This window comes from Amblyomma americanum, chromosome 2 (genome assembly GCF_052857255.1).
Source record: "Amblyomma americanum isolate KBUSLIRL-KWMA chromosome 2, ASM5285725v1, whole genome shotgun sequence".
Lineage (NCBI taxonomy): Eukaryota > Metazoa > Arthropoda > Arachnida > Ixodida > Ixodidae > Amblyomma > Amblyomma americanum.
In genome coordinates this window covers 34,082,409-34,096,934 of record NC_135498.1, presented here as the reverse complement: position 1 = coordinate 34,096,934, position 14,526 = coordinate 34,082,409, and the positions used below count along the sequence as shown (strand labels likewise).

At 48.1% G+C, this 14,526-nt stretch overlaps 2 long non-coding RNA genes and 1 other non-coding gene across 3 annotated transcripts; 2 read left to right on the top strand and 1 right to left on the bottom strand.

Annotated features, from left to right (window-relative positions):
• Positions 1-132: 132 nt before the first annotated feature.
• TRNAA-UGC (transfer RNA alanine (anticodon UGC)) lies at positions 133-204 on the top strand. Its single transcript has one exon. It is a non-coding gene; the product is annotated as a tRNA-Ala (tRNA).
• Positions 205-2,350: 2,146 nt separating this feature from the next.
• On the top strand, positions 2,351-6,828 carry LOC144120949 (uncharacterized). The gene is made up of 3 exons (XR_013312503.1): positions 2,351-3,212; positions 4,004-4,186; positions 5,937-6,828. It is a non-coding gene; the product is annotated as an uncharacterized LOC144120949 (long non-coding RNA).
• A 2,845-nt stretch (positions 6,829-9,673) lies between these two features.
• LOC144118460 (uncharacterized) lies at positions 9,674-10,987 on the bottom strand. Its single transcript, XR_013312029.1, has 3 exons — positions 10,571-10,987; positions 10,354-10,464; positions 9,674-9,759 (listed from the first exon to the last, which is right to left on the bottom strand). It is a non-coding gene; the product is annotated as an uncharacterized LOC144118460 (long non-coding RNA).
• Positions 10,988-14,526: the final 3,539 nt, after the last annotated feature.

The window sequence follows — 14,526 nt, the reverse complement described above, 5'->3', positions numbered from 1 at the left end:
CCCATTTCGTAGTATAAAACTTGAATTTATCTTCAGTGAACTGTGGGATTCTGTATTTCAAACAAACTGATTAAAAACGCATTTACTTTGCCAAAGAATCAAGTAGATACTTCTCGCCCTTCGATTTCAGCTGGGGGTGTAGCTCAGTGGTAGAGCGTTCGCTTTGCATGTGAAAGGCCCCGGGTTCGATCCCCGGCACCTCCACAGCGTTTTCTTTTTACTGTTTTATTTTGTTTCCTATTTAAATGCCGGCAGCACTGTTTCCGCAGTGAATTTGTATTGACAGACATATCAGGCTTTAATAGAATAAACGGTGATGGACGCGTGCAAAAGCTTTCGGGTGGTTTTATGTCATTATAGGCACCCCTTGCCTCGGACGAAGTTCATCTGTACAGTTACAGAGTTCCGTTTACAAAAGTTACATAATGCCTAGGCGTTGCTGCGCACAAGGGTGCAGAAACAGTATCGTAGGGCGGGATACGCCGTGCCACAGTTTTCCAAGAGACGAAGCTTCGCAGAATGTGGATTCGCGCTGCACAACCGTCGCGGCCACAGTGGTCGCCGTCGCCGAATGTGTTATTTTGTTCGGACCACTTTCTGGACACTGATTATCAGTCCGACGTTGCTGAGGAGCTTTGGGTTATCGGTGAAAGGGCTGCGTCTGAAGCCCGGCGTTGTGCTGTGTTTTTGCGAGGAAACTCAAATAGGAGAAGATTAGAGGCACGTTTGCGAAGAGGAGATGGAGAGAGGTTCGTGCGTTTTTCAATATATATATATCTTAGGCCGTGGTTTCTGAGACTACACGGAAGGAGCCGATACGCCAGTGCGAACGGCAGCAGATCGGCGCGTGCTGGAAGACGGGTGACATCGACGTTTCTCGGTTTTCAATGCCGGTCCGCGTTTTACAGCGAAGCTAAGTTTACGGGTTCGAGCCATGCTTCGCGAATATGACTCTCTATATTAATTCTTTTGTGTTCGCGACCTTCGTGTTATCACACGTGGGTTTGTCGCGTTCTCGCTCTGCCGTGGCCACGCCACAGCATGTGCGCGTGTGCCATGCTGTGTGCTCACAATGTAGGTTTTTTTTTTCTTTGTTCTAGAAAAGGCTTATTTCTCGATACCTTGTGTTAGAAATTATAACAGCTGAAGGAGCTGCAGGTGTTCTGTCGCTCAAGATTGAACTACTTGGAAAGCTCAAAACTATATGGCTCAAAAGCTGAAGAGCGCTTCCGAAATGCCATAAAGTATGGAAATGCATAGGCGGCGCCTCTGTCTGCTTTCTTTTCCGCAGAGTTTCTTATTTAGGAACTGTTCTTTTCATCATCACCTGCGAACATGCTTGCAAAAGCTAGCTTTGTTTTGCGCAAAAAAAAAAAGAATTTGCGTTTAAACGCTTGTTCTAGGAGGAAAGGTTGTTCTCTGCTCATTTTTGTTGCCAGATTGACCGCGATTATTTTCAAATCCTGTGTCAATGCAACCAGTGCAACAGGCAAAACTATGACGGCTACAGATGATTGAGTTTGACCCGATGTCTCATACGTGAAGTTACGTGCTGCTAATGATACACAAATAGTTGCACAGCTGTGTGGGCTGCATCGCGCACAGAAAAAAAATAAAAACGAAAGGAAGGTGAACGTCGGCGCAAGAAGCTTACTTCGCAGCTGGTAGACAGCGCCTCCGACTGCTAACCTCCACAAAGTGGCTGTAGGTCACACCCGAATTGCCCGAATTTTGATTCGGAGTTTCGTAACTGGAATGATTATAGAGCTGTACGTGCACTTGGCACTAACGCAAAGCGGGTGTGCTGGGTGTACCGTACTCCGCTCCATGGGGAGGCCAGGGAGGCCGCGGAAAGTGCGCACACCATCCGAAGAGAGAGCGTTGAAGGCGCAGCGAGCCGCTGCAGCCCGCGAGCGGCGTCGTACCCAGAGTGAGGAGAAGCGAGAGGCCGAACGCGAAGCTCGGAGACGTAGGCGAGAGGACCCAGCTGTGAGACAACGCGAAGCGGATGCCATCAGACGGAGGCGAGCAGACCCAGAATGGAAGAAGCGCGCAGCGGAGGCACAAAAACGGAGACGCGAGGACGTAGAGATTCGGTTACGCGAAGCAGAGGCCAAGAGACTTCGGCGGTTCCACATGTGTCTTGGTGATGCAAGTGCGCGACGTTTGCAGCTTCCGGTTAACGACGCGGAGAGTGTGGAAGTGTTCCTCAACCCCTTCGATATCGCTTGCGACGTGCGTGATAAGTGGACAGAGTCCGACGCGCCCTCACGCGCGCAGGATGACGAGCTTTCGGGCAGCGAATCCTCATCCGGTGAATCGGGAAACGTTGAGGTGTGTGCTGAATCGTGAAAACAGTTGTCAGTGTGTTGTGTGTGTTCGTGTCGAACAGGATCGAAGAAACGCTCTGCCCAATTGCGCGAGAATTACAAATTTGTCACTGTCATTTCATCTACCGAGGACAAAAACGCGAGAATGAAATTTTTCTTTTCAATTTCTCCTGACAGCTGCCTTAATTACTGTTAGACTGTATCCAGCCTTGCAAACCCTTGACAAATAATGCTTTGGGGTTACCTATTGTGCGCAACCCACAGAATATGTTCAGTCTTTCTGGGATTTAGATCATTGCTGAGCTGCTGCTTCAAGACAGCAAGCAGCATGTGGAGCTGAAAGCCACAGCTCTTGTTGATTCAATGACGGAAGTGCCGTTTGAATGCGGAGACACAAATGTTGGCACTGCAAATACCGGCCGGAAGGAAATTTGGAGTGGCAAGGAAGGCAAACTTGCAAGAGATCCGCATACTGAAGACCACAAAAAAGCAGCACTCGGGACGCATAATCGATCAACTAAACACTCTAAAGGTGTTCAAACAAGTATGTTCAGGCTTCGGTTGATTATTCAAACATTAGCCAGTGTTTGTGTTGTAACCATTTATCTGTTATTTTAGATTTACGGAGTCTGTGCTCCTGGACTTTTCTTTCTCATATTGTGTTGTTTTTTTCATGCAGCATTCCACAAAAAACATGCCTGTCACACTGAGCACATAATTATATGATCCCACAAACAGGACATCACTATGTGTGCCCACAATCAGTACACATTGGTCATACAAAGGCTGTTCATGCTACAAGTCAAACAGAAAATGAGGCACAATACCAGGTAACTCTATCAGAAGGAGCAATGCAGGCAGCAGTGATCCAGCAAAGTAAAGGTGTGTAGCACAATGCAGTTCTATACTTCTTTTCGTATATACTACTTCACTGCAAATTTGTTATATTATCATCAGTTGTGTTCGCTGTTGGACTAAGGTCTCTCCCAATCTCTGCCATTTATTCTGCTTCTGTATCAGCTGTAGCCATGTTATTGCTGCAAATTTCCAAAGCTAGTCACTCGAGCCGCCACCAACTATGCTCTCTTCTCTTGGTATTTGCTGCGTAACTCTAGTGGGCCATTGGTTGTCATTTCTGTGCATTAAATGCTCTGTCCATGTTCATATTATTTAATTAAATTTACCTCGTATAACTTCAACTGGTGTACTATAAGTAAGCGTGGAATTCTTTCTTGTCTCTTAGTGCAACAGCTATCATTTTCCTTTTAAATTGTTCGGGATGCCCTTAACCTAATTTCAAGTTCTTTTACTAGCTTTGAACTTCTAGCACCACAGGTCAGAAGTGGAGAAATACAATCATTGAATGCTCAACTTTTTTCAAGTGCTGTTAATCATAATCTAGGCGGGAAAGACAAAGGCTTTTCATTCACTTTTATTCTACTAAGTTCATTCTCGTGTCCTGCAAGACCGTCAATATGCGGCTGTTGTATTTAAATCTACTTCCGGTGCCTTATTGCATATTGCAAATTATTTCTCCCTTGCTGAACTGTTCAGTATTACTGTGACGTTGGGTCTGCTGCTTACCAGAAGGCTATCTTGCATCGATCTTCTACATGCACTTTCTTTTCTCACATATCCCAGCATTTGAAAATTGTGTGCACTATCCTCCTTAGGAATGCAAACGCATGGCAATACACGGTCTCAAGTAGTTCAGACTGACTTCTTGCAATTTCAAGAAGTTGCATCTCCAGTTTTCTCAGAATCTGGTGCCCATTTCCCTGGAATGGTATCCATCATGGACATGGCAACAGCGGCAACAGTTGGTCACGTGCCCCACCTGATGCAAGAGATCCTAGGTGTGTTCATAGGTCATTTGAAATAGCTCAGTTGATCACTGGCATAGATTTTCCTCACTTCAGGGATGATGGTCACCAAGCAGAATGTTCACAAAATGCATCTTATGAGGTGTCTGTCACCAGTGCCACCTGCAGCAATGAAAACAGCATGCATGAGCATGCATTTATGCCTCAGGGATGTCGATCAGCATCGCGACATAGAGAAACTGCTCCTTGCTTCCATTACAGTGTGTGGTAGTTTGAATTTTGGCTTGAATCTTTCTCTTACTCATTGGCCACACAGTTATTCTTTCATTATGCTTTTTCTTTTGAGTTGCAGTGCACTATTACTGTACATTTTCAAGGGCCTGCTTGGGGTCAAGGACAGCTCGACATTCTGGGTTGAGGCAAGGTACTGTGCAAAATTTTAAATCGTGGTACACAACCAAGGTTGCCAGGTGCCTTTGTGCCTGAATCAAATGTGGAATATCATCTCTGAATCATGCCCGAATGAACCCTTAGTATTCCCATCGGGCCACATCGAGGTATGGCTGTGGAGAGAGCTGTTGGAGACTCGCTGAACTGTGAATTGAACGCATGCTTAAATACCCACACGTCAGTACAACGAACTATGAATTGAACGCATGCTTATAAACCCACATGTCTGTGCAACATACTTAGAGGAGTCCCTTAAGTCGGATAAATTTCAAACAAGACTCAAATACAGTGACATTTTGATCGAAGTGAAATCCTAGAGACGCATGCACTGTTTAATGTCTGTGCACATTAAAGAACTCCAGGTGGTCGAAATTATCAGAGCCCTCCACAATGGTGTCCCCATAGCCTGAGTCATTTTGGGACGTTAAACCCCCATAAAACATAACGCCTAAATACAGTTGGTCCTTTCTTGGTAGAGTGACTGCCCCAGTAAGACAGTGGGCCTAGGTTCGGGCCATGAGCCAGGACAGATTTTTCTTCCAACTACAAACATTTAAGAAAGCTTTATAGCTTTGCTTTGTAGGTGTAGACTTGCGGTCACCTGATGCTGTTTCTAATTATTTACTTATTTTAAGCCTGATGCTGCCATTCCGGGTAAACCATGCAGCCTGCAATTAAGATAAAAATAGAAAGAAATGTAGAATAGGTTTATCGTTTATGGGGGATTTAACGTCCCAAAGCGACTCAGGCTATGAGGGACGCCGTAGTGAAGGGCTCCGGAAATTTCGACCACCTGGGGTTCTTTTACGTGCACTGACATCGCACAGCACACGGGCCTCTAGAATTTTGCCTCTATCGAAAAGAAATATAGAATAATGTAGAAACTCGAGATGCCAGTGGAAATAAATTTGTTCATGGCTGGGGCTGTGTACTCTAATGCAACACTTTTATATTTCATAGCCTGCTGTGGTGGATCAGTAGGTATAGCATCAGCACGAGTTCATGGGCTTGATCCCAGAGATTTCAAGCATATTTAGGGGGAGCTAGAATGCAAAAGCGGAAAAACTTAAAAATGCCAAGCAGTCGGAAGTTGATGGAAAGCTACTGCATGTACCTCGGGACAAAGGAGCTCATTCATTTTGTCACTAGCGCCCAATGCTTGGCGCTAGTGGAAAAAATATTCGGCATGCCCTCTGTTTGATGATGACTGTAACAACATCTTACTTGTGGAAGCTGCACAATAGTAGCATGCATGTGAGAAATGCATTTCTTGTTGAATGTGGAGTGCCATTCAGGAACTTGCTTGACTCTTTGCTCATTGATCTCCTTGCAGCGATATGAAACAAACATCGGTACCAATGTGAAGACGGAAAACCCGAGAAAGTTGTGTTATATATCTGAAGCAAATAGACTGATCATTGCCATCATGATCACAGACTGGATGGAGTTGACTGAAGAAGCCCATAAGGTGTCTTAGACCAGACCATTTTGTTACAGCAGCAGTTGCTGTTCTGAAAGAGAGACCAAGAAGTTCTAAAAAATGTGATGGCTGCTGCGATGCATGAGAGTGAAACTGAAAGTTAGGCAGGAAAAACAGAAGACCAACACTGTGAAACAATACATTTTCTGCAAAAGAGGGACATTGCTTCCTCTGCTGTGATTGGTGGCTTGTGGGAAATTAATCAGTTTTAATTAATTTATCATGCAGCATAGCACACCAGTGTTACCTCGGCTAATTTGTCTTTAGTGCATTTGGCTCCTGCATATTTCTGCACTGTACGTAGCAAGAAGGAGTCAGCTGCTGGTGAACTAGACAAATGTAAGTGCACTATGGCATGGACAGATTTCATCATAAGCTTTTTGGTATGCTGTGGCAAGTAAAAAGGCACGTGAGACCTGCTCCTGCCAATATGAGCTTCATCTGTACATTGTCAGTTTTCACAGCAACGACGACAGTCCACATTCTCTTGATATTCCTAATGCGGCCTACTAAGAAATTCCTGGAAGGAGGTGTGGCTACATTTCTCCTTCATAAATGTTGCACTACTAATGTTACTGTGGTTACCCACCATGGTAGCACAGTGGCTGAAGCTTTATCCTGCACAGTATGAGGTCGCGGGATAGAATTCTAGCCGCTTCGGCTGTATTTCGATGGAGGTGAATTGCAAAAATGCCTGTGTTTGGTGCAGTGTCTGTGCATAGTAAAAATTTATGGGGACTCTTAAGTAGCCTTAAGAGTGTAATGCGATAGTGTTGCTGTGCGGTATGAAGTGGTCGTATAAAACCCCTAAACTGTTGCACTGAACGAACTTTCCTCTGTGGTCGTGGGGTAGCGTGTTCTGCTCACGACCGCAGGGACAGCGGCTTTAGTCCCGGCATTCTACTCTTCTGTGCAATTGCTTTTCTTTCTTCAGAGGCACTACACAGTGTGGTGGGATGACGTCACGACCCTGTAAACCAGTGAGGAATTGTATAGTGATGTCATCACTGTTCCGTGTGATCGTTATGTGGTGTTCGGAATACCCGTGCGAGGGTATGTGGTTCATGGCCCTGTTGACCAATGAGAATTCTGTAACACCACTGGATTTTCCATCGCACGGCACCTCTAACGCTGTCATGTTAAAACTGTGTGACCTAAGTTGGAGCCCTGCATTAAGCCTCCCTCATAGCCTGTGTGCATCTTTGGGATGTTAAAGCCACATAACATGCTTCCCCATTATTGTAATTGTTTTTATGCATTAGCTGGTCCTCCTGTATTAGATGTCAGGTCATCAGGTTATCTAGCACCTATGCGCAATAAGTACCTTAAATTGCAGAGCAAAAATCCAGGTGCTAAATTTCAGGCATTGTCTCCGAGCATGATTACAAGGTAAAGCTTGCCCCATGCCACTATTTTGGAGCAATAGGAAGGGCAGACATTGCATCATTCTGCGCCCTGTGCGAACCCCTACCAAAGTGCCTCTCCCACACCCAACTCTTCTTTTTATTTATCTTTTTGCAATTCACTTTTTCCAATATTTTCCAGAAGAAAGCCAAATCGTAAAACAAAATTGTGTTTTGTGTGTATCACCGTAAGCTGTGCATTTAGATGACTGCAGCGTGAAGGGACACCGTGAATCAACAGCGCCAATGAGTGCTTGCTACTGTGATGCTGCTGATTGCAACGTGAAGGGATACCGTGAATCAACAGCGCCAATGAGCGCTCGCTACCATAATGCTGCTGAAGGTCACAGAACATCGACTTTACAAGCAGATATACAGTTTAAAATGTACAAAAGCGAGGAGGCTTGCCACTGATGATAAGATTAGTTGCATGTGCTGAAAATGCTTGATGGCTTCAGATATTCAAGAACCCTGTACGCATGATCGAAGTGTAAATATTGACCGTCTGAATTAAACTTTACGAGAAACCAAACAAAGCTGAAGGCACAAATGGAACGTGCATCAAAAAAGGAACATCTTGGCAACGAAAGGACCGATAAAATGTTCATTTAGTAACAAACACTCACATAGAGCGAGCTCTTTACTTATCCAGCAGAGTCTGTTGTTATCAGTGGACTTTTCTCTACAGCCCTTGGATTAGTATCGAGCAAAAAAAGAAGGCTACGGTTTCACTGCAGTTAAGCCGAGTAGATATGTGAAAGCATGTGTTTAGCCTGATTGGCTCATGGTTTTGATTTGGGTGATGATATTGGACTCGTGTTAAGCTCTGATCGAGCTAAAACTGATCTGATCTGTTGCACTGCAGATGGAAGTTGATGAAGATGAAGAAATGCAATGCACAGCACAAGGGTGTGTTGCAGTTTAACACTAGGCGTTATCGGCTGCGGCGATAGCATAGTGCTCGTGCAGTGGCCAGTGAAGGTAGTCTGTTCGCACCACAGCGGGTTCGAATCCCAGTAGTGGCAATATTGATCATTTATTCAATTTCAAGGCTTTAGCGATTCCCCGGCTTTTGCAGCTTTGGTCGTGAAGTATAGTTTTTGCTCTAAAAGAAAATTTGGCAGAGACACGACTGCTTATACTGTCCCTGAGTACGTATGACACCATCTGTAACACTGTAGAACGAACGGTTGAATCACAATTATAATAGGTCTGCACAGGCGTACAGCTGAAAGTGCACAAGTCATCAGTTCGAATCCCTGTCACAAGCTAGCTTCCAAAACTTTACTAGCACATATAACTTATATGCAACGAGAAATCGTATGGCACTGCACGGAACGCTGTAAGAAAAACGTTTGCATCACAAACTTGGTATGAATATCGGGAAAACTGGTGCCACATTGAGATCGGCCACCGGTGACTATGTATAGACGAACGACATGCATAGGATTGTCTGAAGTGGCGGTGCTCGGCTTTGTGTGCCTCATACGGCCGTTTGATGACATCAGCCAATTTTGCCATCGCTGGCATTTTCTGCAAGTAAACACACGCCACTAGCTTTTCTCGTAATGGGACTATACTGCGTTTCATACATCAGGTGCAACGCTGTCAAAGCTAGCGCTCTTGTTTGCACTGCCCGCATCCGCGACTAAAAAGTAGTGCGTTCCTTGTGTGCCTGCAAGCTTACCACAAGGCATATTTGTCATGAGCTTGATTATATGCACTGCTATTGCTGACGACATACTGTCGCTTTCTCGTGCCTTAGACCACTCGACCACAGAACAAGTGCGGAGTAACACGCCTCCCTTTATTTTCCCGTGCCGACTACTTCCGTACCTTTCACAGCGTTGCACCTGATGTATGAAACAGAATATAGTAATGCTTTAGAGCAATATTAGATGGCACAGCGTAATGTAGTTTCTTTCCAAGCACCTTTGCTGGCGTGCTGCACGTTCCTCTTTCAACACTCGAAACGCAGGTGCGGAGAGACTCAGGCCTGGCCGATGCCACGACAAACGTTGGCTACGACTGCGGCTAAATAAGGCCTAAGCCTGCTTCGCCTTCCTTCGCCTTAGCATTGCTTTTAATGACGTCATGCATGCAGAAAGTGACTGAGGCTCATATACGTACGCGGTCGGGCCCTCGCGCCGATGAACCACGACGCCATGCCCAGAAAAACCGCGAGAGGAGCCCGTGGGCGTCGAGAAGCGCGAACTGCTGGATAAGACGTCGCAGCTCATGAGTGTTCCAGGTCGGCCGGCCCCGACGCGGCCCTGCACGTCAGCAGAAGAGAGTAAGACGCAATGAAAGTCGCTCGCAGTGGCGAAATGCAGCGGTCTATAGGTAGCACATATCCAAACCCCGAAAGAAGTCTCTGTGCTTGCCTTCACCGGCACGTAAATGGAAAAATACGCAACCGCGGAGAATTATAGACGCAATGGAAAGTCGGCACAAGTCCAAACCAGTCGTAAGGGAAGTGATGATAGCGCAAAAGGGATCTGTTCAGCACCACGATTCCACCGCGACATAAGCTCGAAGTGGCGGTGGCGAATGAAAAGCAGTACAGCTGAAACACGTCTAAATGCCAATAAATCAGATAAGGTTATAAAATTAGTCTCCTGTAGGCGTAAAATATATCGGATTATATATAGCTAACTCGGTTACTTCAGTGAGCTTCCGATGGCTACGAAATCTCTGGACATTTAAAGATAGAATTTCAAGCCTGATGCCGTCCCTTCAGAAGGACAGGACTCAATTGGGAGGCTGCTCCTCCGGTCCGCCGTCTTGCGCTGCATCAGAGCCAGAGTTCGAAGATGATAGACAGCCATTCACTTCACGTAAGAGCCCCATCTCAACATCGCACTCACTCAGTTCTCGGCGAAGGCTCAGGAAACTGCACGCCTACACCAGGGCTGAAAATGCCGACGGGATGTCCACGTCACGCTCCTGGCACATCTGGGCTGGCATCAAGCTGGGGTCTTGTGCAAGTTGCATGCACGCGAGAGCAGCTCCTGTAGATCCTCGCGCAACGCCGGCAGCTTTAAGCGTCCTGTTTGATTTACCAGAGCCCCGCGTACTACATACCTTAGGTCCGCAGTCGCAGGGGCTGTTAGCTTCACGACACGACCGCACTTCTTTCCCAGGTCACCGCGGACCTTGGAGGGGTTCAAAACCGCAGCTGGTCTGCTGCAGCGTCTTTACGCAGACCGCTTTTAATTGCCCTGGGCTCCGCGATGATTAGACGGGCCCTCAACGCAGGAGACGACGCGGCAGCAGAAACCGCCTCGACTGCGCAAGGCACGCCCGACGCTGGTGGGGCCACCGCTGTAGACGCAGACGTGGCAGCAGCGGGAGCGGTTAGACCAGCCCCAGACTAAACGAACGCCACATCATCACTGGTGCGCGTTCCTTCCGCAGCTGCGCTGGGAGCCGGGCGTGACAGCGTACTTGACGAGGGACCTCCTCCCCAGGGTCCATTTGCACCTCGTCCTGGTCGACTGACGACTCAGCGGGCTGCCAGGAGGGGGCCGGCGCTGTCACTAGGGGGCGGGAGGGTAGGCGCCAGCAGCTGCGTCCGTGTAGGAACAGCCCACAGAACACGGCACTGTCGGTTGGTCATCCCCCAGCGTTGGCAGGGAAGCTTACAGCCGTTGCTCTGGTGGTCACAGACGCCGTGGTGACCGCAAAAAGGCGACGCATGCATTGCGCCCGGAAGCGGCCCGATGAGCCACATCGCCGGCAGACGCGCTGCCTGCCTTTGTTGTGAAAGGTTCGTTGGTTGGTTGGCCCCAAATAAGGAGACCCGATGACCAGCGACGCGCATGCAGTTTGGGACAGGGGACGTTGGAACACTGACATATCGTGTGCTAGTCGGGACTCTGCATCATCAGCATCGTCATCAGCCTGACTACGCCCGCTGCAGGGCAAATGCCTCTCCCGTGTCTCTCCTATTAACCCCGTCGTTTGCCAGCTGCGGCCCCGTATCCCCGCGAACTACTTAATCTCATCCGAAATATCGTTATAATTGGTTTCTGGGGAAAGGAAATGGCGCAGTATCTGGCTCACATCTCGGCTGACACCTGAACCTCGCCGTAAGGGAAGGGATAAAGGATGGAGTGAAAAAAGAAAGGAAGAGGTACCGTAGTGGAGGGCCCCGGAATAATTTCGACCACTAACCATACAGCACACGGGCGCCTCACACCTAACTTTCTGCCGCCCCCTGCTACGATTGCCTTCTCTTGGAATCCACTCCGATGCAGTTATCTTGCCTTCGCATTACATGCCCTGAAAAAATTGGTTTTTGAGGAAAGTAAATGAAGCATGATCTGTCTCACATCTCGGTGGACACATGAACCGCGTCGTAAGAAAAGGGATAAAGGAGGGAGTGAAGGAAGAGGTGCCGTAGTGGAGGACTCCGGAATAATTTTGACCACCTGGGGTTCTTTAACGTGCTCTGACGTCGGACAGCACACGGGCGCCTTTGCATTACATGCCCTGCCTGCCTGCCTGCCTGCCTGCCTGCCTGCCTGCCTGTCTGTCTGTCTGTCTGTCTGTCTGTCTGTCTGTCTGTCTGTTGTTGTTGTTGTTGTTGCCAGGAAGAAGGAAGAGGAAAGTGCACAGGCCTGCTCACTGGCTCTAGCCGAGCCACAATCGCTACCACGTGCAGATAGTAGGAGAGTTGAAAGATGGGATAGAAAGACAGGATAGTAAAGACGCGCTAAAGACAAGGCCAATACCGGAGGCTGTCGCGCACTTACACGGTCACAACGTGCAATGATCCTCCGCGCGCGCATTGGCTGCGCGTGGCCCGGGGAACGACGGGTGCGTCACGGAATCGCGACGAGTGATGTGTGTGACGGATGCGGTGCAGTGGAAACACTAGAACACCTGCTTCTTCACTGTGCCGCGTTCGCCGATGCTCGTCGCGATATGCTCGCGGCCTATAGGGCGCAGGGCATACTACCAGACTCCACCAAGACGCTATTGTGGCCGCAGGGCAGTGCGCGCACTCGTGAGCGAACTTTGGTGAGCCTCTGTGCATTCCTCGAACACACGGGCTTGACGTCCCGTCTGTTCTCCGTCAGGTAGCTACACGTAGTGACCGAACGTTCCGCGAGTTCTACCTTGAACGATTAATAACTGGACGCCCCACTCCAGTTGTAACCAACACAGTGCTGTGCGCGTGTGTGGTTTAATTCCTCTAAAATGAACTAATCACGCGCATAACCTGGACACATTACTTCTTGCGTAAATAGTTTGTACATATTACTTCTCCCCCTACCCTCTCTTCCTGTCCCCTCACCTCTTTCATTTCTCCATTCTGCCTGCTATCCTTTATTTCCGCTGCCCCAGCTCAGGTGCTTCAGTATCGATGGCAGATGCCGGGGCTAGCAAAATTCATTTCCTTCCTTTTTACTATTATTTTTAATAAAACCACTACCACCACCGGAGGTAGTGCAATACCGGGCCAACCGATGGCGGGAGTGAAACATCCTTCAAACTCTCCGCCACATTTCCAAAAAAGTCCAATTGGACCCGTATAACAGATACTCTACGGGGTCCGGACATTCGCGACTACATGCCCTGCCCAAGCCTAGTTCTTCCTCTTGATTTCGACTAGGATGCCATTAACGCACGTTCCCTCACCCATTCTGCCCGCTTCTGATCTCTTAACGTTACACCTATAATTCTTTCCATATCTCGCTGTGTTGTCCTTAACTTAAGCTGAACCCTTTTCGTTAGCCTCCACGTTTCTGCCCCGTAGGTGAGTACCGGTAAGATACAGCTTTTGCATACTTTTCTGTTGAGGTATATTGGTAAACTGCCATTCATGATCTGAGAGAACCTGCCATATGCGCTCCACCCCATTCTTATTCTTCTAGTTATTTCCCTCTCATGATCCGGATCACCGGCCACTCACTACCTGCCCTAAGTAGACGTATTCCCTTACCACTTCCAGCACCTCGCTACCAATTGTGAACTGCTGTTCCCTTACGAAACGAACATTACTTTGATTTTCTGCATGTTATTTTTAAGACCTACCGTTCTTTTCTGCCTGTTCAAGTTATTTATCATGCTTTGGAGCTCATATCCTGAGTGACTGAGCAAGGCAATGTCAACAGCGAATCGCAAATTACTTAGATACGCTCCATTAACTCTTATAACCAACTGTTCCTAATCGAGGCCTCGGAACACCTGCTGTAAATAGGCGGTGAACAGCATTGGCGAGACCGTGTCTCCCTGCCTGACACCCTTCCTAACTGGAATTAATGTAGGACTATGGCAGCTGTGCAGTCGTTATAGATATCTTCCAGCATTTTCGCGTAAGACTTTTCTACGCTCTGATTCCGCAATGCCTGCATGGTTGCTGAGGTTAACACTGAGTCAAATGATTTCTCGTAGTCAATGAACGCCGCTGCGGTGGCTCAGTGGTTATGGCGCTCGGCTGCTGACCCAAAAGACGCGGGCTCGGTTCCAGCCGCGGCGGTTGAATTTCGATGGAGGCGCCTACTGAGCCAGAGCACACGGGTTCGAGCCGACCACGGCGGCGCGGCGGCCTCGTTTCGATGGAGGCGAAACGTAAAAGGCGCCCGTGTGCTGTGCGATTTCAGTGCACGTTAAAGATCCCCAGGTGGTCGAAATTATTCCGGAGACCTCCACTACGGCACGGCACCTCTTTCACTCCCTTCCTTCCTTTACGGCGTGGTTCGGGTGTTCGCTGGGATGTCAGACAGTTACTGTGCCAGTTCCTTTCCTGAAAAGCCAATTTTCCAATTTTTAAGCACCCGCCGCGGTGGCTCAGTGGTTAGGACGCTCGACTACTGATCCGGAGTTCCCGGGTTCGAACCCGACCGCGGCGGCTGCGTTTTTATGGCGGAAAAACGCAAAGGCGCCCGTGTGCTGTGCGATGTCATTGCACGTTAAAGATCCCCAGGTGGTCGAAATTATTCCGGAGCCCTCCACTACGGCACCTCTTCTTCCTTTCTTCTTTCACTCCGCACACGGGCCCTTAGCGTTTTTCCTCCATAAAAACGCAGCCG